This window comes from Ranitomeya variabilis, chromosome 6, assembly GCF_051348905.1.
Source record: "Ranitomeya variabilis isolate aRanVar5 chromosome 6, aRanVar5.hap1, whole genome shotgun sequence".
In the NCBI taxonomy this organism is placed as follows: domain Eukaryota; kingdom Metazoa; phylum Chordata; class Amphibia; order Anura; family Dendrobatidae; genus Ranitomeya; species Ranitomeya variabilis.
In genome coordinates, this window is record NC_135237.1 from 218,125,075 (window position 1) to 218,152,206 (window position 27,132).

The following is a 27,132-nucleotide window of genomic DNA, read 5'->3' on the forward strand; positions in this document are numbered from 1 at the left end:
GGGCATATCCTTAGGAGAGTGCAGGAGGTGTCCATATCCCCGTTCCCTATCACAGGGCCCACCATTGTTATTGTGCTTACGGTGTTCCCTTGTGAGTCTCGCCGATTTGTGACCGACCACCCGTTGGGTCGTGTCACGCTTGGACAGTCACTTTATGACAGTACCTCTCTCCAGGCATATGGTATTATTCATTTTAGCTTTCAATTCATCCAATGTTGGGGGATTATGGTCTAACCAGTGCATTGTTAACAATTTTGTGGCCAGAATCAGAATTCTCAGAATGGCGGTAGTCACAGAGTACTGTATCTTAAATCTACCCCCACCCCCCAGAAGGCTCAGTATGCACACCCTAGGATCAAGTTGTATGTGTATGCCAAATGCTTGTTTAATCAGAGAGGTCACTCCCACCCAGTAATGGCCTATATCAACACATTCCCATAGCATATGCATCAGATGGGCCCCATTCGTACTGCACCTTAGTCCGTGCCCTAATTGTAAACAATATATTAAGTGTGTTATATACCCTGTGGATAAGGAAAATTTAGGGCTTTCTTTGGGAGACAGATAGAGATAGTATAGGTGTTGTTTCTAATATTTAATTCCATTGTTCTAAAGATATGGGGCCAACATCCTCTTCCCACTTTGATCTGACCGACATGGAAAGCTTATCCAGATACAAGGGTAATAATATCCTGTAAATGGAGGAAATAAGGCCCTTCGTATTAGATGCTTTAGCGACTAAAAATCTAAGATATAGCGATTAGTGATATCTACCTTAGTATTCTTAATTTGTGTCTGGAAGGCATGACAAAGCTGCACATACTGATAGAAGGCTCTATGTGGAATGGCAAACCCAGAGTGAACCTGATCAAAACTTTAGATTGATCCATCACAAATTATTTGGGTCAATAGCAAAATCCTTCTGCGTTCCCTCTCACCGAAGCCCTCTAGTTTAGCTATTTTGCTTAGTTTAGAATTGTGCCACAGAGGGGAATAGTTTGTGAATCCCTTGATACGTAGAATGTCCTTGCCCCTATCCCAGATTTTATAGATTAAATTTGGAGTGTGAGCCGTTGACTAATTTTTCCTGAGAATTCAAGCCTCAAGAGCTAATAGTAGTATCTCCCATTTAGTGCCCTCCTTTATTAGCCAACCTGAAGCTCCACAGTGGTAAGTTGTACCCCAGCCCTGAAACAGCTGTAGCTGCGAGGCTATGAAGTATAACCAAGCGTTTGGAACTGCTAGGCCCCCATTATCTTTTCCCCTTTGCAGGGTTTCAAGTTTAATTCTGAGTTGCTGTTTTTTCCAGATGAGTTCCCAAAACAGCCCATGTATTTTATGAAAGAAAGACATAGGAATCCAAATCGGAGTATTATGAAGAAAATAAAGGAGTTGTGGCATTAGGATCATTTTCAAAATATTACTTCTTCCCACTGGATACATCAGGAGGCGACACCATGTATCCACCTAAATTTTAACAGCAGTGGGGCTAATTTATGTGAATGAAAGTCCTGAGGGTTAGCCGAGACTATTACCCTCAAATATTTAAAAGAGTTTACTATTTGAATTTGTGTATGCTCCAATGAGTATTCCTCTGGAAGAGGATCAACAGGCATAAGTACCGATTTGCTCCAGTTAATTAGAAGGCCCGACCATTTTCCATATGTTTTAATCATGTCCATTACTGGTCCTATAGAAGTGCCTAGGTTCCCCCCAAAAAAGAAGCCTATCATCAGCGTATAGAGAGATTTTCATCTCTATTGACCCACACCAAAAGCCAGAGATTGCAGGATTATTTTGTATCAAACAGGCAAGTGCCTCTATGGCTATTGCAAAAAGAAGGGGTGACGGGGACAACCCTGCCGTGTTCCCTCCCCAGATCAAATGATCCCGATATGACTGTTATCCCAGAGTTTTGCCCTAGGAGAACTATATAATAACTGGATCATTGAAATATATTTATCACGAAATCCCATGCCCTTTAACACAGCCCGCAAAAAGTTCCATTCATGCTGTCAAATGCCTTGGCAGCATCTAAGGAAAGGATCGCCCTTGTTCCCATGGATTTTGAACTAAGCTGCTTCCCCATATATAACCACCTTATATTATTTGAAGTGGACTTGTTTGGTATAAATCCAGTTTGATCATCGCATATTACCCTTGTACTCACCTTGGATAATCTATTTGCAAGAATCTTAGCCAGCAGTTTGATGTTGGTGTGTTGCAGGGAGATGGGTCTATAAGAATCAGACCAGGTTTCAATATCAAAACCAACACCGCCTCTTTCATAGATTCCAGGAGATTACCAATTCTAATACTTTATTGAAAAACTGCCAGTAAATTTGGAAGCAATATTTCTTGATATGTTTTAAAGAATTCCCCCTGGTAACCCATCTAAGCCTGGGGCCTTCTCATTTTGGGACCCTTGAATGGCCTCCTCCAATTCCTCAAGTTCAATTAGTTTGTCTAGTATATCCCTCTCTAGATTTGATAATTGTGGTAATGGAATGGTTGCAAAAATGTTGTTTATTTCTTCTGAATTGGTGACGCTTCTAGAAGAATAAATACTAGAAAAGTAATTATGCAGAGTGTGGAGAATATTTGCATCCTCCGTAACCAAGACGCCCAGTGTCAGAGACTAGTCTTGAAATGTACGAGGACCCATTTTGAGCCTTACCACTAGTTACAAGCAAGTGGCTCACGCTTTCACCCTCCGTAAAATATGTTTGTTTTGCAAAAAAAAAAAACGTTTAATAGGTGAATTTTCATTAATTTACGAAATTATTTCATATTTTGTGCAGTGCTATCTGAGGGGTTTGATATAAATTCTGATTTTGCTAGGCCGACCTGCTCTTGTAACTTTTGGGTATATTCTCTTGTTTTAGTTTTTCGTTTACTAATTTCATCAATATAGAACTCTTTAACAAATGCTTTCATAGCATCCCATACTATTAACATCGAAGTGCAGGCCATATTAATGTTAAAGTATTCCCCCAATCTGTCGTGTAGAGAACGCCCAATAGTCTGAATCCATAATGGGTTTAATCATCATATGTTCTTGGTTACCAAGCCCTCCATGCCCTACCTTAACTGTTCCCTTATGGGGCAATGATCCAACACAGTTCTTGGTAAATATTCAACCTCCTTTTCCAGAGACCTAATACTCACATTTCCAACCGCCATGTCAATTCTGGATAACGAATGGTAAGACGTTGAATAACAAGAGTATTGTTTGATATTGGAGTGCTTATATAAATATCTGTCAACTCCAGCTCCGACCGAACTCTGTATAGAGAGGTCTGTGCGGCTGACTCAGATATGGTTCCAGTATGAAATTTATCTCAGTATGGGTGTAAATACATATTGAAATCCCCCATCATGAGCAAAGGCAGGTGTGGAAGTGTGGAGGAGAGAGTGAGCATTTTTTCCAGCCCCTCCCCGGAGTAAGGTGGAGGGATATAAAAGGCTACTATAAGGATTGGGCTATTATGTATAGTACAAAATATAGAGACGAAGCAACCCCCTGAGTCTACCATGACTTTGATGCATGTGAACAGGATGGCCCTATGAACCAAAAACCTCACTCTTGAGTGCATGCTATAGAATGAATGATATTCAAATGACATCCATGACCTGTGACGTTCTATAGAGCAAAAGGAGTGGACCCTCTGGACCGTGACAGCGAACCCCTCACGGGCGAGTGGACCAGATGGACCTCCCCCTATACAGGGAGAGTTAGGGACAGGCCCGAGAGGGACTACTGTCACGGGAGCTGGGGGACCAAGATAAAGGAAGATATTCCTAGCTGGAGAAGGAGACAGAGGCTAGAGAGTAGGGACCGGGAAAGGTAACTAAGGGGAGCCTAGGACACAGAGACGAACTAGAATACCAAGGAAGATACTGAGGGCGAGGAGGCAGGCTTAGGACTGAACAGGAATTACTGGAACGAGCCGGGTAGAAGGACTGGCGAATACGGGGCAAGAAACACAGGTAACGGACAAACAGGGTACCGTGGACGAAGACGGGCTGGAACAGACTGGAACACAGGAATGAGTAGAGCGCAGACGGACGGAGGGGCTGGAAGACAGGCAGGTACTGGGCAGGTACACAGGAACGGGCAGGGCACTGGACGGACGGAAGAGCTGGCAGACAGGCAGGCACTGGACAGGAACACCGGAACAAGCAGGGCACAGGACGGACGGGAGAGCTGGCAGACAGGCAGGAACTGGACAGGAACACAGGAACGAGCAGAGCACTGGACGAAGGGAGAGAAAACAAAGAATCAGGAGACAAGCACTGAACACAGGAACGCAGAGGGGCCTAGGGCAAAATGTAGCACAAACGACCAAAGGCACAGGAGAAAGGAAGAGGCGGATATAAATAGGAGCGCTGCGCATTACCTCCGGGTGAAAGTCCTCCAGGGTGATAGAGAGGACAGAGCCGGGGGCATAGGAAGAGGTTTTAGAAGTGCGCACGCGCGGAATTGAACCTGGCGCGCGTGCGCACAAGCCGACCAGCAGAAGGAGAGAGAGAGCGCTGAGAGGAGGACGCTGCAGAGGAACAACCGCGCCGCGCCGTTGAGGACAAGTAAGTATGGGAAGAGGTGGCGAGAGGCGGCAGCAGCGTGACAGTATCCCCGCCTTTACGCCCCCCTTTTTTAAGATTGGACCAGAATCTAGCCAGAATTCGAGGAGCCTGAATGTTCTCCAAGGGTTCCCAGGACCTCTCCTCGGGCCCAAACCCCTTCCAATCAACCAGAAATAAATTTTTACCTCTCAGTTTTTTAACGGCAAGAATGTCTTTTACCTCAAAGACGTTATCTGTGGAAACAGGAGAAGGGGAGGAAAGAGTAGAAGGATGAAACTGATTAAAAATTACAGGCTTGAGGAGAGACACATGAAAGGCGTTGGGAATGCGGAGAGAGACGGGCAACTTAAGCTTATAAGAAACATCATTAATGCGTGTTAACACCTCAAACGGACCTATATAGCGGGGACCCAGCTTATGAGAAGGGATTTTAAGACAAACAAATTTGGAAGAAAGCCAGACTTTATCCCCGGGATGAAATATAGAAGAATCCAGACGTCTTTTATCGGCATGTCTCTTCATCCTAAGTTGAGCTGACTCAAGAGCGGACTTGGTCTCCTGCCAAATCCTGGAGAACTCACTAGACAGAAGATCTGCTGCAGGTACGGCCGAGACAGGAGGAACCGGTAGAGGAAGACCAGGATGTTGACCATTAACGATGAAAAATGGAGACTTGTTGGACGCTTCACTGGGATGATTATTGTAAGAAAATTCGGCCCACGGTAGTAAGTCCACCCAATCATTCTGATGGGCATTAGAAAAATGACGGAGATACGTCACCAAAGTCTGGTTAGTACGTTCCACTTGGCCGTTGGACTGAGGATGATAAGATGAAGAGAAGTCCAGGGAAATGTTCATAGACTTACAAAGGGATCTCCAGAATCGGGCGGTAAACTGAACTCCTCGATCAGAAACAATATGTTGAGGTAGACCGTGAGCGCGAAAAATATGATGAAAGAAAATCTTCGCCAATTCGGGAGCAGAAGGTAGACCAGGGAGAGCGATAAAATGAGCCATTTTTGAGAAGCGATCCATGACCACAAAAATAACGGTACAGCCAGAAGAGCTAGGCAGATCAGTGATGAAATCCATCGACAAATGTTGCCACGGAGAAGAAGGTATCGGTAGAGGATGTAGAAGCCCGGAAGGCAAATGTCTAGGAATTTTATTCTTGGCACAGGAAGGGCAAGAGGCAACGTAACTTCGGACATCTTTAGACAAAGTAGACCACCAATAGTGGCGAGAAATCAAATGCAAAGTCTTTTTGAAACCAGCATGTCCGGCTAGTTTGGAGGCATGACCCCAAAGGAGGATGCGTTTTCTATCTCTCTTGGCGACGAACGTCCTCCCTGATGGCAGAGGAGAGAGAGAAACTGGAGCTACCGTGATGACTCTGGCCGGATCGATGATGTGAGTAGGCTCCTCCTCAACGTCTTCCGACAGAAATGACCTAGACAGGGCGTCGGCTCTAGAGTTCTTATGACCAGGCTGAAAACGAAGCTCAAAGTCGAACCGGGCGAAGAACAAGGCCCACCTGGCCTGTCGGGGATTTAATCTATGAGCAGAACGAATGTAAGCCAAATTCTTGTGATCTGTGTAGATCACAAAACGATGTAGGGCGCCCTCTAGAAGATGCCGCCACTCTTCCAATGCCAATCTGATGGCCAAAAGTTCCTTATCTCCGATGGAATAATTCTTCTCAGAGGAAGAGAAAATCTTGGAGAAAAAGCCACAGGGTACAAGATGACCAGAAGAGGATCTTTGAGAGAGCACAGCTCCAGCTCCGATGGCAGAGGCATCTACCTCCAGGACGAAAGGTTTGTTGGCTACAGGACGTTGAAGAACAGGAGCGGAGGAAAAAGCTTGCTTGAGGTTATGGAAAGCCTCTTCAGCCTCCGGGGGCCATAAATGAGGATTAGCACCCTTACGAATCATGGCAGAGATGGGAGCAGATAACGAGGAAAAATGAGGAATGAATTGCCGGTAGTAATTTGCGAATCCCAGAAATCGTTGAATAGCCTTAACTCCGAGAGGACGCGGCCAATTGAGAACCGCAGAAACTTTCTCTGGATCCATACGCAAACCAGCATCAGAAATGATGAAACCCAAGAAGGGTAAAGATGACTGCTCAAAGACACACTTCTCAAGTTTCGCGTAAAGTCGATTCTCCCTCAGACGTAGAAGTACTTGCCGGACATCTCTCCTATGGGAAGACAAATCTGGTGACAATACGAGAATATCATCCAGGTATACAACGACACAGGAGTACAGCAAGTCCCGAAAGACATCATTCACTAGTTCCTGGAAAACTGCTGGTGCATTACACAAGCCGAACGGCATGACCAAATATTCGTAATGGCCATCTCTGGTGTTGAACGCTGTCTTCCACTCATCTCCCGAACGGATACGAATCAAGTTATAGGCTCCTCTGAGATCCAACTTGGTAAAAATTCGTGCCCCTCGCAGGCGGTCAAAAAGTTCGGAAATAAGAGGGAGAGGATATTTATTCTTGATTGTGATACTATTGAGGCCACGGTAGTCAATGCAGGGACGTAGAGAACCATCCTTCTTCTTAACGAAGAAAAAACCTGCTCCAGCAGGGGAGGTAGACTTACGGATGAAGCCTCTGGCAAGATTCTCCTGGACATACTCGGACATGGCTTGCGTCTCAGTAGGAGATAGAGGATAAATACGACCTCTCGGGGGAGAGGAACCAGGAACCAAATCGATGGGGCAGTCGTAGGGACGATGTGGTGGTAAAACTTCCGCCTCTTTCTTGTTAAAAACGTCAGAAAAGGAGCGATAGACCAACGGTATATCCCCAGGGACTTCAGTGGGCCGGAGGACATTTGTAGGTTTGATGGAGAGTAGACATCTATTTTGACACGACTGTCCCCACCGTAAAACATCCCCAGTACGCCAGTCCAGAGTGGGTTCATGGTCTCTGAGCCAGGGAAGCCCCAAAAGAAACGGATGAGACAGAGAGGGTAAGACAAAGAAAACCAATTTCTCTCGATGTAGAGCTCCAATCTGAAAATCAACCTCCTCCGTGACCAGGTTGACGGTCTCCTGTAATGGCCGACCATCGACAGAAGCTATTTGTCTAGGAGTCTCCAAGGACCTAACAGGAATTCCAAGTTTGTTGACTAGCTCAAGTTGAATAAAATTCCCAGCCGCTCCAGAGTCAATATAGGCTTCAGAAGAAAATTTACAAGAACCCAAATGCAAAATAATAGACAGAATCAAGGGTAGAGAGGATTTGCATGTACCTAGGGAGACCTCTCTTACCTGACCTAGGTAGAGGCGTTTCCCGGCTTTGAAGGACAGGAACGCAGGAGATGGGAGGCACTGCCGCAATAAAAACAAAGACCTTGAGCAAGTCTCTCCTTGCGACGTTGCTCGGCAGGCTTGAGACGATCAACCTGCATAGGTTCAGGTAAAGCTGTAGGAGCAGACGTGGCAGCATGAGGGAAAAAAGCACCTCGTGTGGCAGCAGACGGACGGAGAGGTTTTCTCTCCCTGACAACCTCACGAGAGCGCTCCTGAAAACGCAAGTCTATCCGTATTGCCAAGGAGATGAGGTCATCTAAGATGGTGGGAGTGTCTCGTCCTGCAAGCTCATCTTTAATCCGAGAGGACAAGCCACGCCAAAACGCGCCAACCAAAGCCTCGTTGTTCCAGCCTAAATCAGAGGCCAACGTCCGGAAACGAATGGCGTCTTGAGCTACGGAGAGAGTACCCTGGTGGAGATTGAAAAGAGACTCAGTGGTACAAACCAACCGACCAGGCTCATCAAATACCTTGCGAAAGGCATCAAAGAAGGAATTAAGTTGGGTGACCAAGGGATCGTCTCGCTCCCAGAGAGGATTGACCCAGGCCAAAGCCTCGCCCTCCAAATGGGACACCACAAAGGCTACTTTAGCTCGATCAGTGGGATAGAGTAGTGGAGACAACTCAAAGTGTAATTGGCATTGATTTAAGAAGCCGCGGCAAGACTTTGGGTCTCCACTATACCGAGGAGGCCTGGCAAGGCGGGGTGAAGGCTGCGGCGCAGATGCCAAAATAGGAGCAGAAGTGGCTCCCTGGAGGGACAAGAGACGAGCATCCACAGAAGCCATGAAACTCAAAATATGGGACTGAGTGTCCCGTTGTTGGCTGAGCTCCTGTTGAAGAGCAGCCAACTGAGAGGCATTGCCGGGATCCGAAGATTGTAAAGCTGCTAGGCGAGACTCCAAACTTTTTAGAAAGGACATGATCCTGGTTTGATTCTCTCGCAAAAAAAGCAACTCTTTCTGAGTGGCCGAGACACCAGCGGGGTCCATGGCCTTTGGTACTGTGACGTTCTATAGAGCAAAAGGAGTGGACCCTCTGGACCGTGACAGCGAACCCCTCACGGGCGAGTGGACCAGATGGACCTCCCCCTATACAGGGAGAGTTAGGGACAGGCCCGAGAGGGACTACTGTCACGGGAGCTGGGGGACCAAGATAAAGGAAGATATTCCTAGCTGGAGAAGGAGACAGAGGCTAGAGAGTAGGGACCGGGAAAGGTAACTAAGGGGAGCCTAGGACACAGAGACGAACTAGAATACCAAGGAAGATACTGAGGGCGAGGAGGCAGGCTTAGGACTGAACAGGAATTACTGGAACGAGCCGGGTAGAAGGACTGGCGAATACGGGGCAAGAAACACAGGTAACGGACAAACAGGGTACCGTGGACGAAGACGGGCTGGAACAGACTGGAACACAGGAATGAGTAGAGCGCAGACGGACGGAGGGGCTGGAAGACAGGCAGGTACTGGGCAGGTACACAGGAACGGGCAGGGCACTGGACGGACGGAAGAGCTGGCAGACAGGCAGGCACTGGACAGGAACACCGGAACAAGCAGGGCACAGGACGGACGGGAGAGCTGGCAGACAGGCAGGAACTGGACAGGAACACAGGAACACAGGAACGAGCAGAGCACTGGACGAAGGGAGAGAAAACAAAGAATCAGGAGACAAGCACTGAACACAGGAACGCAGAGGGGCCTAGGGCAAAATGTAGCACAAACGACCAAAGGCACAGGAGAAAGGAAGAGGCGGATATAAATAGGAGCGCTGCGCATTACCTCCGGGTGAAAGTCCTCCAGGGTGATAGAGAGGACAGAGCCGGGGGCATAGGAAGAGGTTTTAGAAGTGCGCACGCGCGGAATTGAACCTGGCGCGCGTGCGCACAAGCCGACCAGCAGAAGGAGAGAGAGAGCGCTGAGAGGAGGACGCTGCAGAGGAACAACCGCGCCGCGCCGCCGAGGACAAGTAAGTATGGGAAGAGGCGGCGAGAGGCGGCAGCAGCGTGACATGACCTATGCAATAGATGCGTCTTTTCCTTCACCATATGTGTTTCCATTAAGCATATTATTGCTGGTTGGTAATTACGCAACCACGAATATATTGTGCATCCTTTGAATGGGTCACCCAGTCCTCGGACATTCCACGCAATAAAATTTACGTTTTTGGACAAAAAGCAAAGTATCTAGCATACGATATCACTATTGTTTCCACTTGCAGAGAGAGCACACTGGCAGGTGGTCATGCATACAGTAGTTTCCTAACCCAACTACATATAAAAAACTATTAACACATATAAACAACTTAATATACATTCCTCTTCTAATAAGTGGATTGAGGCTTTTTATGTTCCTGGAGTCGTGTGACAAGCTGCCTCTATTGTTATATAGCTCACTGTCCATTTTAATTCAAGCCACTCTGCTTATCTGAACAGGTATTATGTGGTTACCTGCCATAGAACTGACTGACAGAAATTGAAAAATATTATATGCAGGGAAGGGGTAAAAAAAGAAACCACAACCGTCCTCTTGTGTCAGGATCATACTGCTCTCAGGGGTGCCTGTTCCATATGCCTTTTTTGTTATTGTCCAGCCACACCAAGGCATCATGCGGGGTCTCAAAGATATGTATCTCTCCTTTTGCAGCTACTCAGAGTTTAGCAGGATAAAGCATGGAGTAGGGCACTTCATTATCTCTGTCTTTTTAATATTAAAAAAAACCTTTGCTCGCCTTTTTTGTATTTCTGCAGAAAAGTTTGGGTAAATGGAAGTCTTATATCCATTAGTAAAGAGATCTTTAAGTTCCCTGGCTTTTTTTAGAATAACGTCTCTGTCACGGTAGTGCAGCATGCGGATATTGACTGGTCGTGGGGTGCACCTGGTTGGAGGGGTCTGCTGGGGAACCTGTGCGCTCGTTCAATTGCAAAAACTGACTAGAGCGACTTCTTTCCTATGGTATTATATAGCCACTTTTCAAAAATCCCACAGGATCCTTTCCCTCCACTTTTTCGAGGACCCCCAGAAGCCTTATATTATTTCTGCGCATCCTGTTTTCTAAATCGTCTGTTTTATCCAACAGTAGGGAAATGTTCTGCACAGTTTTCTTAACATCTCTAATGATTTGAGGCATTTTATCCTCCATGCATCCAACCCTCTCCGCCAGCTCCTCCACTCTTTCATTTACTGTATGGAGGTCCTGTTTAATGCAGTGAATATCCTTCTTCATGCTTCCTTTTTGTTCACTAATCATTGCTAGAGTAGTGTTAGACAAGGAGACTGCTGCAAATACATCTCTCATAGTTGGTTCAGGGACATCATCCTGTGAGGGAGCAAATAGCACAGACTTGCTCCCTTTGGACCACAGGGGTGATCTTTCCTCACATGCTGAGAGTGTCTGCACCATGTTACCATCTTGTAACTCTTTTTCCATCCCCACTTTCTGCTAATTGCTATTGTGAGCATTCTCCATGCCTGATTGCGCCTCAAGCTGCAGGGGAGTCACAGAGACACTTGCAAAATATTATTGTCTTGCAGCAGCATCTGCTGCTCTGTTTGGGGCTGTAGTACCTTGTGTAGGAGCCATTTTGGAGGATTCATCTTCTCCCTACCGGGTCTCCTTCTCTCCCACTTTCCTGTCCTGCTGCGTGTCATGATTTATCTCCTCAGCGATGTCCCTGGAGCACAGACTGCAGTTAGAGGAGACTGACTGGTCAGTTCTGGGCTGCAGGAGTGAGTCTAAAGCCAAGTAACTGAGGATTTTTCAGGATGGAAAGCAGGAGCTTTGTTAAACACTTCTTCACATGCTGTCCAGACCACGCCCCCAACATGTTACCATTTTAATGGATTCAAAATATTTTGATTTTACTTACTGAACCTGGATCTCCTCACTTGAAATAACATTCCTTCCCTTCTGAACCCTGCCATGCTCCCAAACAGTAGTTTTTTTTCTCACAAATGGGGTAGCAGCATACTCAGGAGAAATTGTGTAACAAATTGTATTGAGCAATTTCTCCCGTTGTCCTTACGAAAATGTAAAATTTGGGTCTTAAAAAAAAAACCAAAAAACATTTTCCTCACAAAAATGTTTTTATTTTCACGGCTCGTTATAAACGTATGTGAAGCACCTAGGGGTTCAAGGTGCTCCATACACCTCTAGATAAATTCCCTGAGGGGTCTAGTTTCCAACATGGTGTCACTTGAGGGGATTTCCACTGTTTAGGCACATCTGGGGCTCTTCGAACACAACATGGTAATCACTAATTGTTCCAGCAAATTTTGCATTCAAAAAGTCAAGTGGCCCTCCTTCCCTTCCAAACTCTGCCGTGCACCCAAACAGTGGTTTTATCCATCATATGGGGTATCGGCATGCTCAGTAAAATTTGTACAACAAATTTTTGGTCCATGTTTTTCCTGCCACCAGGTTTTAGAATGGTGTCACTTTTGGGTATATTCTGTCACATAGACCCCTCAAAGTGACTTCAAATGTGAAAAAATCACTGTTTATCCCTTATAACTTCCTAACAAAAATAAATTTTGTTTCAAAAATTGTGCTGATGTAAACTACAGGGTCTGTCATTTATATGGATACACCTAAATAAAATGGGAATGGTTGGTGATATCAACTTCCTGTTTGTGGCACATTAGTATATGGGAGGGGAAAAACTTTTCAAGATGGGTGGTGACCATGGCAGCCATTTTGAAACAACGGACACTGGAAGCCTGTGCTAGCATTTCTTCTATGGTGTTGCTATCAGTGTGTCAAGAGTGGGAGAAGAAGGCTGCATTGACAATCCAACACAATGGGCAGCACTTTGAACACATTGTATAAGTGGTCTTAGATAAAGTTACGTTCAAACCGAGCACAGCATTGTTTTTCTTGTGAAATTCTCAATAAGTTTGACGTGTCACATGACCCTCTTCCTATTGAAAAAAAAATACTTGGATCCAAAATGGCCGACTGTTATGGTTCTCAATGGCAAGAGAACATAGCCCAGCATACATAAGAACAAGCTCTTGGAAGGATGGCAACTAAAACTGACCATGAACTAAACCTGCCGCACAACTAACAGTAGCCGGGTAGCGTGCCTACGTTTTATCCCTAGACGCTCAGCGCCAGCCGGAGGACTAACTAATCCTGGCAGAGGAAAATACAGTCCTGGCTCACCTCTAGAGAAATTTCCCCGAAAGGCAGACAGAGGCTCCCACATATATTGGCGGTGATTTTAGATGAAAATGACAAACGTAGTATGAAAATAGGTTTAGCAAAATCGAGGTCCGCTTACTAGATAGCAGGAAGACAGAAAGGGCACTTTCATGGTCAGCTGAAAACCCTATCAAAACACCATCCTGAAATTACTTTAAGACTCTAGTATTAACTCATAACATCAGAGTGGCAATTTCAGATCACAAGAGCTTTCCAGACACAGAAACGAAACTGCAGCTGTGAACTGGAACAAAATGCAAAAAACAAACAAGGACAAAAGTCCGACTTAGCTGGGAGTTGTCTAGAAGCAGGAACATGCACAGAAAGGCTTCTGATTACAATGTTGACCGGCATGGAAATGACAGAGGAGCAAGGTTAAATAGCGACTCCCACATCCTGATGGGAACAGGTGAACAGAGGGGATGATGCACACAAGTTCAATTCCACCAGTGGCCACCGGGGGAGCCCAAAATCCAATTTCACAACAGTACCCCCCCCCTCAAGGAGGGGGCACCGAACCCTCACCAGAACCACCAGGGCGATCAGGATGAGCCCTATGAAAGGCACGGACCAGATCGGAGGCATGAACATCAGAGGCAGTCACCCAAGAATTATCCTCCTGACCGTATCCCTTCCATTTGACCAGATACTGGAGTTTCCGTCTGGAAACACGGGAGTCCAAGATTTTTTCCACAACGTACTCCAACTCGCCCTCAACCAACACCGGAGCAGGAGGCTCAACGGAAGGCACAACCGGTACCTCATACCTGCGCAATAATGACCGATGAAAAACATTATGAATAGAAAAAGATGCAGGGAGGTCCAAACGGAAGGACACAGGGTTAAGAATCTCCAATATCTTGTACGGGCCGATGAACCGAGGCTTAAACTTAGGAGAAGAAACCCTCATAGGGACAAAACGAGAAGACAACCACACCAAGTCCCCGACACAAAGCCGAGGACCAACCCGACGCCGGCGGTTGGCAAAAAGCTGAGTCTTCTCTTGGGACAACTTCAAATTGTCCACTACCTGCCCCCAAATCTGATGCAACCTCTCCACCACAGCATCCACTCCAGGACAATCCGAAGATTCCACCTGACCGGAGGAAAATCGAGGATGAAACCCCGAATTACAGAAAAAAGGAGACACCAAGGTGGCAGAGCTGGCCCGATTATTGAGGGCAAACTCCGCTAAAGGCAAAAAAGCAACCCAATCATCCTGATCTGCAGACACAAAACACCTCAAATATGTCTCCAAGGTCAGATTCGTCCGCTCGGTCTGACCATTAGTCTGATGATGGAAAGCAGACGAGAAAGACAAATCTATGCCCATCCTAGCACAGAATGCCCGCCAAAATCTAGACACGAATTGGGTTCCTCTGTCAGAAACGATATTCTCCGGAATACCATGCAAACGAACCACATTTTGAAAAAACAGAGGAACCAACTCGGAAGAAGAAGGCAACTTAGGCAGGGGAACCAAATGGACCATCTTAGAGAAACGGTCACACACCACCCAGATGACAGACATCTTCTGAGAAACAGGAAGATCCGAAATAAAATCCATCAAGATGTGCGTCCAAGGCCTCTTCGGGATAGGCAAGGGCAACAACAATCCACTAGCCCGAGAACAACAAGGCTTGGCCCGAGCACAAACGTCACAAGACTGCACAAAGCCTCGTACATCTCGTGACAGGGAAGGCCACCAGAAGGACCTTGCCACCAAATCCCTGGTACCAAAGATTCCAGGATGACCTGCCAACGCAGAAGAATGAACCTCAGAAATGACTTTACTGGTCCAATCATCAGGAACAAACAGTCTACCAGGTGGGCAACGATCAGGTCTATCCGCCTGAGGTCTGGAGAAACGGCAGACAATATCACTCCATCCTTAAGGATACCTGTAGGTTCAGAATTACCAGGGGAGTCAGGCCCAAAACTCCTAGAAAGGGCATCCGCCTTAACACTCTTAGAACCCGGTAGGTATGACACCACAAAATTAAACCGAGAGAAAAACAACGACCAGCGCGCCTGTCTAGGATTCAGGCGTCTGGCGGACTCAAGATAAATTAAATTTTTGTGGTCAGTCAATACCACCACCTGATGTCTAGCCCCCTCAAGCCAATGACGCCACTCCTCAAAAGCCCACTTCATGGCCAAAAGCTCCCGATTCCCAATATCATAATTCCGCTCGGCGGGCGAAAATTTACGAGAAAAAAAAGCACAAGGCTTCATCACGGAGCAGTCGGAACTTCTCTGCGACAAAACCGCCCCAGCTCCGATTTCAGAAGCGTCGACCTCAACCTGAAAAGGAAGAGCAACATCAGGCTGACGCAACACAGGGGCGGAAGAAAAGCGGCGCTTAAGCTCCCGAAAGGCCTCCACAGCAGCAGGGGACCAATCAGCAACATCAGCACCCTTCTTAGTCAAATCAGTCAATGGTTTAACAACATCAGAAAAACCAGCAATAAATCGACGATAAAAGTTAGCAAAGCCCAAAAATTTCTGAAGACTCTTAAGAGAAGAGGGTTGCGTCCAATCACAAATAGCCTGAACCTTGACAGGATCCATCTCGATGGAAGAGGGGGAAAAAATGTATCCCAAGAAGGAAATCTTTTGCACCTCAAAAACGCACTTAGAACCCTTCACACACAAGGAATTAGACCGCAAAACCTGAAAAACCCTCCTGACCTGCTGGACATGAGAGTCCCAGTCATCCGAAAAAATCAGAATATCATCCAGATACACAATCATAAATTTATCCAAATAATCACGGAAAATGTCATGCATAAAGGACTGAAAGACTGAAGGGGCATTTGAAAGGCCAAAAGGCATCACCAAATACTCAAAGTGGCCCTCGGGCGTATTAAATGCGGTTTTCCACTCATCCCCCTGCTTAATTCGCACCAAATTATACGCCCCACGGAGATCTATCTTAGAGAACCACTTGGCCCCCTTTATGCGAGCAAACAAATCAGTCAGCAGTGGCAACGGATATTGATATTTAACCGTGATTTTATTCAAAAGCCGATAATCAATACACGGCCTCAAAGAGCCATCTTTCTTAGACACAAAGAAAAACCCGGCTCCTAAGGGAGATGACGAAGGACGAATATGTCCCTTTTCCAAGGACTCCTTTATATATTCTCGCATAGCAGCATGTTCAGGCACAGACAGATTAAATAAATGACCCTTAGGGTATTTACTACCCGGAATCAAATCTATGGCACAATCGCACTCCCGGTGCGGAGGTAATGAACCAAGCTTAAGTTCTTCAAAAACGTCACGATAGTCAGACAAGAATTCAGGAATCTCAGAGGGAATAGATGATGAAATGGAAACCAAAGGTACGTCCCCATGCATCCCCTTACATCCCCAGCTTAACACAGACATAGCTTTCCAGTCGAGGACTGGGTTATGAGATTGCAGCCATGGCAATCCAAGCACCAACACATCATGTAGATTATACAGCACAAGAAAGCGAATAATCTCCTGATGATCCGGATTAATTCGCATAGTTACTTGTGTCCAGTATTGTGGTTTATTACTAGCCAATGGGGTGGAGTCAATCCCCTTCAGAGGTATAGGAGTCTCAAGAGGCTCCAAATCATACCCACAGCATTTGGCAAAGGACCAATCCATAAGACTCAAAGCGGCGCCAGAGTCGACATAGGCGTCCGCGGTAATAGATGATAAAGAACAAATCAGGGTCACAGATAGAATAAACTTAGACTGAAAAGTGCCAATTGAAACTGACTTATCAAGCTTCTTAGTACGCTTAGAGCATGCTGATATAACATGAGTTGAATCACCACAATAAAAGCACAACCCATTTTTTCGTCTAAAATTCTGGCGTTCGCTTCTGGACAGAATTCTATCACATTGCATATTCTCTGGCGTCTTCTCAGTAGACACCGCCAAATGGTGCACAGGTTTGCGCTCCCGCAGACGTCTATCGATCTGAATAGCCATTGTCATGGACTCATTCAGACCTGCAGGCACAGGGAACCCCACCATAACGTCCTTAATGGCATCAGAGAGACCCTCTCTGAAATTCGCCGCCAGGGCGCACTCATTCCACTGAGTAAGCACAGACCATTTACGGAATTTTTGGCAGTATATTTCAACTTCATCTTGCCCCTGAGACAGGGACATCAAGGCTTTTTCCGCCTGAAGTTCTAAATGAGGTTCCTCATAAAGCAACCCCAAGGCCAGAAAAAACGCATCCACATTGAGCAACGCAGGATCCCCTGGAGCCAATGCAAAAGCCCAATCTTGAGGGTCGCCCCGGAGCAAGGAAATCACAATCCTGACCTGCTGTGCAGGATCTCCAGCAGAGCGAGATTTCAGGGACAAAAACAACTTGCAATTATTTTTGAAATTTTGAAAGCAAGATCTATTCCCCGAGAAAAATTCAGGCAAAGGAATTTTAGGTTCAGATATAGGAACATGAACAACAAAATCTTGTAAATTTTGAACTTTCGTGGTGAGATTATTCAAACCTGCAGCTAAACCCTGAATATCCATTTTAAACAGGTGAACACAGAGCCATTCCAGGATTAGAAGGAGAGAGAGAGAGGAAGGCTGCAATATAGGCAGACTTGCAAGTGATTCAATTGAAAGCACACTCAGAACTGAAGGGAAAAAAAAAAAAAAAATTTCAGCAGACTTCTTTTTTCTCTCCTTTCTCTGCCAATTAATTTAACCCTTTGCGGGCCGGTCAAACTGTTATGGTTCTCAATGGCAAGAGAACATAGCCCAGCATACATAAGAACAAGCTCTTGGAAGGATGGCAACTAAAACTGACCATGAACTAAACCTGCCGCACAACTAACAGTAGCCGGGTAGCGTGCCTACGTTTTATCCCTAGACGCTCAGCGCCAGCCGGAGGACTAACTAATCCTGGCAGAGGAAAATACAGTCCTGGCTCACCTCTAGAGAAATTTCCCCGAAAGGCAGACAGAGGCCCCCACATATATTGGCGGTGATTTTAGATGAAAATGACAAACGTAGTATGAAAATAGGTTTAGCAAAATCGAGGTCCGCTTACTAGATAGCAGGAAGACAGAAAGGGCACTTTCATGGTCAGCTGAAAACCCTATCAAAACACCATCCTGAAATTACTTTAAGACTCTAGTATTAACTCATAACATCAGAGTGGCAATTTCAGATCACAAGAGCTTTCCAGACACAGAAACGAAACTGCAGCTGTGAACTGGAACAAAATGCAAAAAACAAACAAGGACAAAAGTCCGACTTAGCTGGGAGTTGTCTAGAAGCAGGAACATGCACAGAAAGGCTTCTGATTACAATGTTGACCGGCATGGAAATGACAGAGGAGCAAGGTTAAATAGCGACTCCCACATCCTGATGGGAACAGGTGAACAGAGGGGATGATGCACACAAGTTCAATTCCACCAGTGGCCACCGGGGGAGCCCAAAATCCAATTTCACAACAGCCGACTTCAAAATGGCTGCCATGGTCACCACCCATCTTGAAAAGTTTTCCCCCCTCCTATATACTAATGTGCCACAAACAGGAAGTTGCGCTCACCAACCATTCCCATTTTATTTAGGTGTATCCATATAAATGGCCCACCATGTAGACATGTGAAATATGTTATTTTGTATTACATATCTCTGTGATCAGGGCCGTATTTGCCACTTGACATGTGAGGACACTTGCCTAGGGCACCAGGATGTGGGGGTGGCACCTGAGCAAGGTTTTTTTTTTTTAGTTTGGGGTCAACCGAAGGATGCACGAGGATGCATGAGGACGGGGGCGTATGAAGGAGGACAGGGAGGATGCAAGAGGACGGGGGAGGATGCAGGAGGACGGGGGAGTATGAAGGAGGATGGGGAGGATGCAGGAAGACAGAGGAGGCTGCAGGAGGACAGAAGAGGATGCAGGAGGACGGGGGAGAATGAAGGAGGATGAAGGAGGATGGGGGAGCCACGCATACAAGATGTGAGGGGGGAGCAGAGCCACGCATACAAGGATGTGAGGGGGGAGCAGAGTCATGCATGTAAGGATGTGAGGGGGAGCAGAGCCACACATACAAGGATGGGAGGGGGGAGCAGAGCCACGCATACAAGGATGGGAGGGGGAGCAGAGCCATGCATTCATGAGTTGATAAGCTTTTCGGTGGCAAAATTAGGTGCCTCAGCTTATACTCGGGTTGGCTTATACTCGAGTATATACGGTATGTAATATATACACATGTATGTGTGTGTGGCTATATCTATATAGCTTTGTCGCCATAAAACAAGGGGGGCCCAGACACAGTTCTTGCACAGGGGCCCCAAGCTGTCAGTGTCCGCCCCTGCCCAGGTAACAACTGTACTTGCATCTTACAGAAGTGAGTACAATTGAGGCTCTGACTGCCAGGTCAGAGCAATGTGAGCATGTGATCACGCTGCAGTGGCGAACAATGGTGGTAAGTGCCCCAGTGGAGCAGAAGACACCGAAGATTAAGTGCACAGGAGGAGGGGCAATTTGAGTGGGGATGGGGATATTTATTATGTGTGGGGAGAATTGGAGTGGGGATGGGGGTGATTAATGTGTGGGGTGAGATTTAAGGGCACAAAATGAAGAGCAAAGGGGGAGATGGGGAAACAGTACTGGGGGAATGAGGGGCATGTATGAGGAAACTGTATGGGGGATGGGTGCAGACATGGGGAGCGACGGGGGAATGTATGTGGACACAGTATGAGTAGCGATGTGAAAAATGTATGTGGACAGAGTATGGGGAGGGGAGTGAGGGTGATGGGATGTGTGCACACACAGTATGGGGAGTCAGGTGAGCAGGCAGTATAGAAAGTGAGGGGGTAAATATATGAGGAGACAGTATGGTGAACAGGAGGGATGTGAGAGGAGACAGTATGAGGAGGGAGGGGAATAGTGTGAGGAGACAGTATAGGGGGACAAAAGTGAGTGGGCACAGAATAGAAACTGAGTAGTGGGTTCATAGCATGGGGGGACAGTGCAAGGGCACAGCCAGGAGGGGACAGTATAGCAAGGAGGGGGAGTGTGATGAGAGAGTACAGTATAAATACTGGGCACTATAGGGGGGACACAGTATGAGAGGACAGTGTGAAAAGGGAGGCTGGTATGGAAAGGAGAGGTCAGTGTAAAGAGCATGTACCATAAGAGGGACAATGTGGGGGTCATATTTTGTGCAGACAATATAGTGAGGGGCATTTTTTTTATTCAGGAGCATTATAATGACACTTGTATCTCTAACCCCTTTACCCCCAATGGTGGTTTGCACGTTAATGACCAGGCCAATTTTTACAATTCTGACCACTGTCCCTTTATGAGGTTATAACTCTGGAACGCTTCAACGGATCCCGGTGATTCTGATACTGTTTTCTCGTGACACATTGTACTTCATGATAGTGGTAACATTTCTTTGATATTACCTGCGTTTATTTGTGAAAAAAAAGGAAATTTGGCGAAAATTTTGAAAATTTCGCAATTTTCCAACTTTGAATTTTTATACAATTAAATCACAGAGACATGTCACACAAAATACTTAATAAGTAACATTTCCCACATGTCTACTTTACATCAGCACAATTTTGGGACCAAATTTTTTTTTTTGTTAGGGAGTTATAAGGGTTAAAAATTGAACAGCAATTTCTCATTTTTACAACACCATTTTTTTTTAGGGACTACATCTCATTTGAAGTCATTTTGAGGGGTCTATAAGATAGAAAATAACCAAGTGTGACACCATTCTAAAAACTGCACCCCTCAAGGTGCTCAAAACCACATTCAAGAAGTTTATTAAACCTTCAGGTGTTTCACAGGAATTTTTGGAATGTTTAAATAAAAATGAACATTTAACTTTTTTCACAAAAAATTTACTTCAGCTCCAATTTGTTTTATTTTACCAAGGGTAACAGGAGAAAATGGACCACAAAAGTTGTTGTACAATTTGTCCTGAGTACGCCGATACCCCATATGTGGGGGTAAACCACTGTTTGGGCGCATGGCAGAGCTCGGAAGCGAAGGAGCGCCATTTGACTTTTCAATGCAAAATTGACAGGAATTGAGATGGCACGCCATGTTGCGTTTGGAGAGCCATTGATGTGCCTAAACGTTGAAACCCCCCACAAGTGACACCATTTTGGAAAGTACACCCCCTAAGGAACTTATCTAGATGTGTGGTGAGCACTTTGACCCATTAAGTGATTCACAGAAGTTTATAATGCAGAGCCGTAAAAATAAAAAATCATATTTTTTCACAAAAATGATGTTTTCGCCCCCAATTTTTTATTTTCCCAAGGGTAAGAGAAGAAATTGGACCTCAAAAGTTGTTGTACAATTTGTCCTGAGTACGCCGATACCCCATATGTATATCTAGATGTGTTGTGAGAACTTTGAACCCCCAAGTGTTTCACTACAGTTTATAACGCAGAGCCGTGAAAATAAAAAATCCTTTTTTTTTCCACAAAAATTATTTTTTAGCCCCCAGTTTTGTATTTTCCCAAGGGTAACAGGAGAAATTGGACCCCAAAAGTTGTTGTCCAATGTGTCCTGAGTACGCTGATACCCCATATGTTGGGGTAAACCCCTGTTTGGGCGCACGGGAGGGCTCGGAAGGGAAGGATCACTGTTTTACTTTTACAACGCAGAATTGGCTGGAATTGAGATCGGACGCAATGTCGCGTTTGGAGAGCCCCTGATGTGCCTAAACAGTGGAAACCCCCCAATTATAACTGAAACCCTAATCCAAACACATACCTAACCCTAATCCCAACGGTAACCCTATCCACACCCCCAGGGCCGGACTGGGACTAAAATTCAGCCCTGGCATTTGAAGTTACACAGGCCCACTTGTCACATGGTGACTGTATGATATCTTTGTACACTTGTAGGCAGAGCTGGTTTTAGGCAAAGTGGGGCCGTAGGCAAAGTTTAATAATGGGGCCCCAAATGCTAACATATTGCACATCACACAAAGGCATTTCGGTTGTATTTACGTGCGCTGAGTTCAGGCCGCTAAATGAGTTTGATCGACAATACTGACGTTGTTCAACTCTTGTTTCCCGGCCTCTTTCCACCGTCTGAGAAAGAATGATGGGACAGAACCATCACTAATAGATCACTAACAGATCACCATACAGTATCATGCTATCAGCAGTATATCTACAGTTTACACCGACGATGTGCTGCTGAGAACAATGATTTTTGTTCCGGCAAAAACAATCTGAATATGCAGCATTTTACTTGTTTAGTAAAATACACCCCATAGTCCTCCATATATTATAATGTGCACCACAGTCCTCCATATATTAAAATACACTGCTGAGTCCTCCACATAGTATAATACACTCCTCATGGTGCTTCATATAGTATAATGCACCGCCATAGTCATCTATGTAGTACAATTCACTTCCCATAGTATAATGCACCCCATAGTTCTTCATATAGTATAACGTATTTCCCATAGTCCTCGATACAGTATAATGCAGCCCACATACAGTATAATGCAGCCACCACCCTACAGAGTATAATGCAGCCACCCCAAAGTATAATGCAGCCACCCGAGAGTATAATGTAACCTCCCATAGAATATAATGCAGCCCCCCTCATAGTTTAATGCAGCCCCCTCATAGCGTATGATGCAATCACCCCTCATAGAATATAAATATAATACAGCCCCTCATAGAATATAATGTAGTCCCGAATAGAATAGAATACAGCCCACCTCCCCATAGAATATAATGCAGCCCCATCTAAGAGTATGATGCAATCATCCCTCATAAAATCTAATACAACCCCCCACAGAATATAATCTAATACAACCGCCCACAGAATATAATACAGCCCACCTCCCCATAATATATAATGTAGCCCCCCAGAGAATATAATGCAGCCCCCATAGTATATAAGACAGCCTCCCACATAGAATATAATATACCCCCCATAGTATATAACACAGCCTCCCCCATAGAATATAATATACCCCCATAGTATATATCAAAGCCCGCATAGTATATAGCACAGCCTGCATAATATAGCACAGCCCGCGTAGTAGTATACAGCACAGCCTGCGTAGTAGTATACAGCACAGCCCACACAGTAGTATATACAGCACAGCCCACACAGTAGTATATACAGCACAGCCCACACAGTAGTATATACAGCACAGCCCACACAGTAGTATACAGCTCAGCCCACACAGTAGTATACAGCTCAGCCCACACAGTAGTATATACAGCACAGCCCACACAGTAGTATATACAGCACAGCCCACACAGTAGTATATACAGCACAGCCCACACAGTAGTATATACAGCACAGCCCAAACAGTAGTATATACAGCACAGCCCGCACAACTGTAACTAAGGCAATGACAGACTAGCACAGCCCACATCTCATCTCTCGTCCCCCCCGATAATGGCCCCACAGTCCAGTAAAAAAAAAAAAACACTCTGCTCACCTCTCCTCTTGCCCGCGCTGCTCCCTGCTCCTGTCTCGGCGGCTGCAGTCAGCCCGGGACACAGCAGGTGCACCATGATATGACGTCATCGCGCACCCGCAGTGTCAGAGGCAGAGCGGGGAATGATGGGAGGGAGCGTCAGCAGACGCTCTCTCCTCCATCATTGCATTCAACTGTACCGGCGTCATAGACACAGGTATAGTTGAATGCGGCGGTGGCACTGGCGGGGGGAGAGTGCAGCAGCCCCCTACTGGCACCGGCCCTTCTGGCATTTGCCAGAAGTGTCCGATGGCCAGTCCGGCCCTGCACACCCCTAACCCTGACACATCGCTAACCCTAATCCCAACCCTATTCCCAACTGTAAATGTAATCCAAACCCTAACTCTAACTTTAGCCCCAACCCTAACTGTAGCCTTAACCCTAGCCCTAACCCTTGCCCTAACCCTTGCCCTAACCCTAGCCCCAACCCTTGCCCTAACCCTAGCCCTAACCTTTGACCTAACCCTAGCCCTAACCCTAATGGGAAAATGGAAATAAATAAAAATAAAAAAAAAAAAATTTAATTTTTTAATTTTTTCGCTATCTAAGGGGGTGATGAAGGGGGGTTTGATTTACTTTTATAGCGGGTTTTTTAGCGGATTTTTATGATTGGCAGCCGTCACACACTGAAAGACGCTTTTTATTGCAAAAAAATATTTTTTGCGTTACCACATTTTGAGAGCTATAATTTTTCCATATTTTGGTCCACAGAGTCATTTGAGCTCTTGTTTTTTGCGGGACGAGTTGACGTTTTTATTGGTGACATTTTCAGGCACGTGACATTTTTTTTATCGCTTTTTATTCTGATTTTTGTGAGGCAGGATGACCAAAAACCAGTTATTCCTGAATTTCTTTTGGGGGAGGCGTTTATACCGTTCCCCGTTTGGTAAAATGGATAAAGCAGTTTTATTCTTCGGGTCAGAACGATTACAGCGATACCTCATTTATATCATTTTTTTTATGTTTTGCCGCTTTTATACGATAAAAACTATTTTATAGAAAAATAATTATTTTTCCATCGCTTTATTCTGAGGACTATAACTTTTTTATTTTTTCTTTGATGACGCTGTATGGCAGCTCATTTTTTGCGGGACAAGATTACATTTTCAGCTGTACCATGGTTATTTATATCCGTCTTTTTGATCGCGTGTTATTCCACTTTTTGTTTGGCGGTATGATAAGAAAGCGTTGTTTTTTGCCTCTTTTTTTTTTTTTTTTTTACGGTGGTCACTGAAGGGGTTAACTAGTCGGACCGTTTTATAGGTCAGGTCGTTACGGATGCGGCAGTACTAAATATGTGTACTTTTATTGTTTTTTATTTAGATAAAGAAATGTATTTATAGGGACAATATTTTTTATTTTTTGGGGGGGGGATTTTTTTAAATTTATTTTACACATGTGAATATTTTTTTTTTTACACTATAACATTTCCCCAGGGGGGCATCATGTTATAGTGTAGGATCGCCGATCTGACACTTTGCTGTGCACTGTGTCCGATCGGCGATCTGACGTGCACAGCTCCTGGAGGCTTCCCGGCGCATGCTCTGAGCAGGCGCAGTGAAGCCATCTCCCTGTAGGACCCGGATGCCGCGGCCATCTTGGATCCGGGCCTGCTGCAGGGAGGAGGAGGAGGATAGAGACCCTCGGAGCAACGCGATCACATCGCGTTGCTCCGGGGGTCTCAAGGAAGCATGCAGGGAGCCCCCTCCCTGCGCAATGCTTCCCTATACTGCCGGAACACTGCGATCATGTTTTATCGCAGTGTGCCCGGGGGTTAATGTGCCGGGGGCGGTCCGTGACCGCTCCTGGCACATAGTGCCGGATGTCAGCTGCGATAGTCAGCTGACACCCGGCCCCGATCGGCCGTGCTCCCCCCGTGAGTGTGGCTGATCGGTGATGACGTACTATTCCATCGGTGGTCATACGGGCCCACCCCACCTCGACGGGATAGTACGTCTAATGTCAGAAAGGGGTTAAGGGCATCATGTGGAGATTTTCTGCAAAAGAGCGGAGAAGTTGGAAGTCTGCAGAGACGATCTGTGGATGAGAAAACTCATCATGGGGTCTGGACAAGATGAAGAAAAGAAGGAGATCGGCTCCAGAGACGACGTCATCTATAAAGTACCTGGATGTAAATGTTATGTTATTTGTGATATTGACTAATTCTCATGTTTTTATTTATTGTAAGGAGCATTATAGGGGATGTCCAGGTTTGTAATGAGTCTGCAGTCATGCTATGTGATTGCAGACTTCTGAGATCTCACAGTGCGCATTGCACGCTGTCAGGATTCTCTCGTGTGGGTGATTTACATTCATGTGGTCACATGCTGACTAGACGTGTGGCCTCACACAATGATAATGAACTGAGCGAGGCCGGGCACGTCTAGTCGGAATGTGGACAGAAGTATACAAATCACAGGCTTGTGCTGACATGACTGTCCACCAGCAAGGGAGAATCCTAAAAGTGTGCAGTGCATTAGTTGTGAGAATTCAGAAGCCTGGATGTCAGGATTCAGCGCTGCAGGTTACAGTATTCGTCACATGGACACTTCACTCATATGCGATTTTCATAATTGTGGTCCTGTGACAACAAGCTTCTCTTCTGCTTCTCTCAGTTTTCCACTGAACATTGAGAGCATTAGGAAGAGGAGCTCGTGGGTACATGACTAAGTGTGCAAATCGCATATGACCTTGGCGGGGGGTAGGCCAAAATGAATTCTTGCCCCGGGTGCCAGAAACCCAAGATACACCTCTGCTGGTATGCTTCTGCGTGCGGTGATTGCCGAGTCTGGTGGAGGGATGTCTGTGCACAGGCGGTGAGGCAGTGGCTGATGGTGTGCACAGAGAGGATGGAGACGCGGAGACTGCCCGTCCCAGTCTACGCTGTAGCCTGGAGCCCTCATTATCAGAGGAATATGTCAGGTAATAAATTGTTTTTCTAAAGCTTTATAGTGTAGTTTTAGGTCAGAGAGGGATGAGCTAGCAAGGTGCAGGGACAGGTAGTGATGGCTACTTGTGGACATGTGCAGCACTTGCGGTTTTGCACTTGCGGTGAGACAAAAAAACACTGCTAGCAGCGTTTTTTTTTCCCATTGCTGTAAGTACCGCATTTGCCGGATCGCTGCAAAACCACAAGTGCCGCACATGTCCGCAAGTCCCATAGGGAATGAATGAGGCCGAACGCAGTGTTGCCGTAAGTGATCCGTTACGCGGCAGATGCGGCAAAACTGCCGGATCTGCTGCAAAAGGCTACTTTCACATCAGCGATTTTTGCCAAAGTCACTGCCGATAGTGTCATACTCACCAATGGGGGAGGCAAAACTAAAAGTGCCTAGGGCAGCATAAACTTTAAATACGGCCATGTCTGTGATTTAAGGGCATAAAAATAAAAATTTTGAAAATTGTTCAAAATTTTCACCAAATTTCCATTTTTTTCACAAATAAGCGCAAGTCATATTGAATAAGTGTTACTACTGTCATGAAGTGCAATGTGTCACAAAAAATCGGTCTTCAAATCTGTGGGATC

The 27,132-nt window shown here is 45.8% G+C and overlaps 1 protein-coding gene across 6 annotated transcripts in view; it reads left to right on the forward strand.

The window, feature by feature from the left end:
* Window positions 1-27,132, forward strand: part of MTRR (5-methyltetrahydrofolate-homocysteine methyltransferase reductase) — a 1,305,783-nt gene that overhangs the window by 882,123 nt on the left and 396,528 nt on the right. The window lies entirely within an intron of this gene.